This window comes from Marmota marmota, unplaced genomic scaffold (assembly GCF_001458135.2).
Source record: "Marmota marmota marmota unplaced genomic scaffold, marMar, whole genome shotgun sequence".
Taxonomy (NCBI): Eukaryota; Metazoa; Chordata; class Mammalia; order Rodentia; family Sciuridae; genus Marmota; species Marmota marmota.
The window spans coordinates 9711246-9715969 of record NW_025999862.1 but is presented as its reverse complement, the minus strand read 5'-3'; the positions used below and the strand labels follow the sequence as shown (position 1 = coordinate 9715969).

General features: G+C 35.3%; 1 pseudogene; it reads left to right on the top strand.

Annotated features, from left to right (window-relative positions):
* The first annotated feature begins 338 nt into the window (after positions 1 to 338).
* Positions 339 to 1554, top strand: LOC107154778 (annotated as a pseudogene).
* Positions 1555 to 4724: the final 3170 nt, after the last annotated feature.

Here is a 4724-nt window from a genome sequence, read left to right as displayed (position 1 = left end):
AGTGATGTCCCAGACTCTGTTTCCTTGTTTACCAGATGGAAAAATATTGATGAGGATCAACTAATTTAGAATAAAACTGTGCAAGTTATGCATGTTAAAGCACTTTGAGGCTAGTGGGAGACGGTCGGCGGAGGCTTATCCCGGGTCAGTGAGGGGCTGAACCCCGCTGACTTGCCAGCTGTCTGTGCTGTCTCTGTTGGATTCCACATCTGCTCGCTGAAGACGCGGAACAAGGGTGCGGAGTCTTTTCCTTTGGGTGCTTAATACCCGGCCGGCAAAGGTCCTAATCTCCACAGCGGACCACTGCGAGGGATTGAGAGCGCAATATTCTTTTAGAAATGAATTGCACAATTGAGAAGGCACTTGCTGATCGAGAGATCATGACGATGCAGCAGAATCTCTGATTGAGCAAACCACAGCTCTCAACAAGCGAGTAGAAGCAATGAAGCAGTATCAGGAAGAAATTCAAGAACTTAATGAAGTCGCAAGACATCGGCGACGGTCCACATTAGTTATGGGAATCCAGCAAGTAAACACACAAATCAGAGAATTGCATCAAGAGAACAAAGAATTAACGTACATCCCTGGAAAAACATCAGTCTGCATTGAAACTTATAATGAGCAAGTATCGAGAACAAATGTTTAGATTGCTCATGGCTAGCAAAAAGGATGATCCAGGTATAATAATGAAGTTAAAGGAACAGCATTCCAAGGAGTTACAAGCACATGTTGACCAGATAACTGAAATGGCAGCAGTGATGAGGAAAGCCATTGAAATTGACCAGCAACAGGGTTGCAAGGAGCAGGAACGAATATTTCAACTTGAACAAGAAAACAAGGGCCTGAGAGAGATCCTTCAAATAACTTGAACCTAAGGAAGGATGATGCATCAGAAAGCACATCTGTGTCAGCATTAGTAACCAACAGTGACCTGAGTCTGAGGAAGAGCTGAAAGGGTTCCAAGTCTGGGAACTTTGTATATGACTCTAAACTGTCACAAAGACTGGCCTATAAATGAATGAATGAAGAGAAAACTCAAATTCAATCAATCCTTTTTTTTTTCCTCTATAGTTTGTACAGTGCACTAGCTAAGTGATAGCAAAAAAAAAAAAAAAAAAAAGGTATGGTTGGTCATAAACTTTTTTCCAAAACAATTGAAATAGAAACTGAGCCATTGTTAATTGGTGAACAAATGAAGGGTTTTCACAGTGATGGCTGAAAATATCAAGAGCTTTCAGCAGTGCTATTGGTTTTCTGAATGATATACTTAGATACACTTGACTTTTCCCAGTAAATGTTTGGGAATTTACAGAATTATCCTAATTTACGATATTTTGCCATGGTTTTGTGAATGGAAGATCCTTATACTCAATTTAATCCTTCCTGTTTGGTGTCAGAGTTAACAAATAGCTTATGTACCATAAGACTTCAGCTTTAGTGATTGCCTGTCTCCTTTCCCATTAATTTAATTTTTTTTTCTCAAAGAAAATTAAGGTTTAAAGGTTGCAGTAATGTTTTACATGTACCACAAATAAAAGAGGAAATTTAATTATAGCTAATTTACCACATAAATGATACTTAGCTAACAATTGTCCATAACTTGTAAAGAATATGAAATATTTCAGGAATGAAAGAGAAGGAACATTACTTTCTAAGAAAGAAGATCTTATAAATAGACATATGTAGTAGGTTAAACTACTCCTCTGGAAGAATAAGTTTTAGTTTTAAGTCAATAATGAAGACAAATTTTCTCTTTTCTGTTTGGTATTTAAGGACCTCATACATTTCATTTACTTAACAAAGTTGAAATGTTTGATGTAGTAAGACAGGTATGGTAATTTCAAAATTCTGGTTTACACAACCCTTTTTAAAGTAATTAAGATACAGAAAAAGTAGACTTGAATTTAAAAAAATTATTTTTAAGCTCCATCTGCCTCATTCCCTTAAGGTTTTGTTTTGTTTGTTTTGTTTTGTTTTAATAGCTTTTCATTATTAAAGGGGGTTGGAAATCTATGGATTTACAAGTATTGGTTTTATTAAAACATGTCAAACAGTAAGTAGATTTCTTTTTTAAAGCAAAAAGATACAGAAACTTTGACACCAATCGAAACCTAAATTTTTCTTTATTTTGGCGTGATCATAGAATAGGATGAGTATCAAATATTATTAAATATACTCATTTGTATCATGTGTTAAAATTAACACAAATAGAAAATTCTACTTTTAAGTATATAATTTGTTAAATATTATGTCATGACAATTTTTATGTATAATTTCATATATTGGTAAAACTCAAAACTACTTTTCACTTTAGAAATTTTCTACATTAAGTTTGGGGAGAGAAGGGTACATGGGGCTTACTGATTAGAAAAGGATTAATAATGGCCCAAAACATTAAATTTCTTTTTTCATTCAGATGCCTTAACTGATACTTTATAAATGACAGTCTTTTATTTTTAAACTTTTCTATTTTTTCAGAAAGTAGTCCTTAATTCAGTGGCACATTCAAAGAGTTTTTATCCCAAGTAAAAATTAAATAAGCTACACAGTTGAAATTGTAAGGCAATTCATTAGGCAGCTGTAATTATAAAACATTACTTGATAAATATTTTTATAAACAGATGAGTTAATTTATTGTTGGTGTTCTTGCTTGAATATAATTTTAAAGTCATGGGTGTTTGAAAGACTTTGTTTTTAATGACAGTTTTCTATCCCCCACACCCCCCCTTTTTTTAAGAACCTCAAATTTGTGTCTGAGAGTATATACTGCATAGGAGACTATTTTATCAATAAAGATGAGTGATTAATTTTTAAAAAAAGCACTTTGAGTTTCTCAGTGTGTGTGTGTAAAGTATGAATGTAATCATTGGGATGAGATAAGCAGGAGCCTATGGTACAAAATGTAGCAAGGTGCTGGCTTTTAAGCACGTGTAGGAGTTTCCAGGCCCTTCTGTAGATTCACAAGGGTAGTAGGTCCTGAAGAAAAATGAAGCACATGTGGCCCTAGCTATCAAGGAGCATATGACTTCCTGTGGAAGAAGAGCTGACATGTCTCTAGGGGCTGATTGTTCCATAAAAAGATACAGATGCTCCAGAGGCAGGAGGCGTAGACATGATGGGGATGGTCATAACAGCTGAATGCTGGATATGAAAGATCAGGATGTTTGCTAGATATGGTAGGAAAGGTGGGGCCTCTCAAGCAGAGGGTAACACACAAGAAAGGGTACAGAGGAGTGAAGCAGTTTGGGTAATTTGAGGGCAGGTAGAAATTTGAGACAACGAAGAACAAAGTTCACAGTGGAAAGGCTCTTGGAGTGGCCATGTGTGGACAGGAGTGGATGGGGGAGACTTATGGAGAGTGATGTGGGCTAGAGAGTTAGGAGGAAGTCATATGGTAAAACAGTAGGTTTTAGAATTTTTTTCTTTTCTTTTTTTAATTTGTGGTTTTAGAATTTTTAAACATGTGTAATCTCATGACATTTGCAAAAGCTACTATAACATTACCTTTATATTTTTTTCTATTTATTATTGCCATGTAACATGACACCCAGACTTTGGAGCTTAACATAATTATTGTGTGAAGCTCATAGTTTCAGTGGGTCAGGAATTCACAAAGGACACTGTGGGGACAGCTTATCTTTCCATTGGAAAACTCATTTACTCTGAGGTCTGATATGAGTGGGAGGACTCAGACTGCAGGCTGGAGTGCATACAAGTGTATTTCCATGTGGCTTGGGCTTGCTGTGGTAATGGTTGTCAGATTTTTTTTTATGCAAGGAATCATCACAATACCTCATTTCAAAACATACTATAGAACCATTATAACAAATCAGCAAGATATTGGCATAAAAATAAACGTATAGAGCAATGGAATTGAATCGAGGACCCAGGAATAAATTTGTGCATGTACAGTCATCTGACAGAGGAGTCAAAAATACACATTAGAGGAAAGACAGGCTTCTCAACAAGTGATGCTGGGAAAACTGGATATGCATATGTAGAAGATTGAAACTAGACCCCTGTCTCTTCTTCTGTACAAAAATCACTGAAAAATGGATGTAAGGCCTGAAATTCTGAAACTGCTAGAGAAAAGCATAGGAGAAACACTGTAAGATATTGGTATAGCTAATTCCTGGATAGGACTGGAGTTGCTCAGGAATTAATAGCAAGAATTAGCAAATGGAATTATATCCAGTTAAAAAGCTGTTGTACAGCAAATGAAACAATAGCAGAGAGAAGAGAGTTCCTACAGAATGGGAGAAATTTTTTGCCAGCTATTCATCTGACAGAGCGTTAATATCTGAATATATAAAGAACTCAAAAAGTTAACATAAAAAGAACAAGTTATCCAATCGATAAATGGGCAAATGAACTGAACAGTCACTTCTCAAAAGAACTATAAATAGTCTATATGTAAAAAAAATGCTCAACATTTTTAGCCCTCAGGGAAATGTGAATCATAAATAGTAGAGATTCTATCTCACCCCATTCAAAATGGCAGCTAGCAAGAAAACAGAAAACACGTACTCTGAATGTGTGGGGAAAAAAGAACCACTAAACATCATTGATGAAAATAAAAATAAAAGAACTATGGAAAACAGTAGTTTTTTTTTAGTTCCTAAAAAATTAAAAATAGAACTATTACATGATCCAACTATACCTCTCCAAAGTACATACATGAAGGAATCAAAGTCAGCATACTATAGAAATACCTGCATATCTAT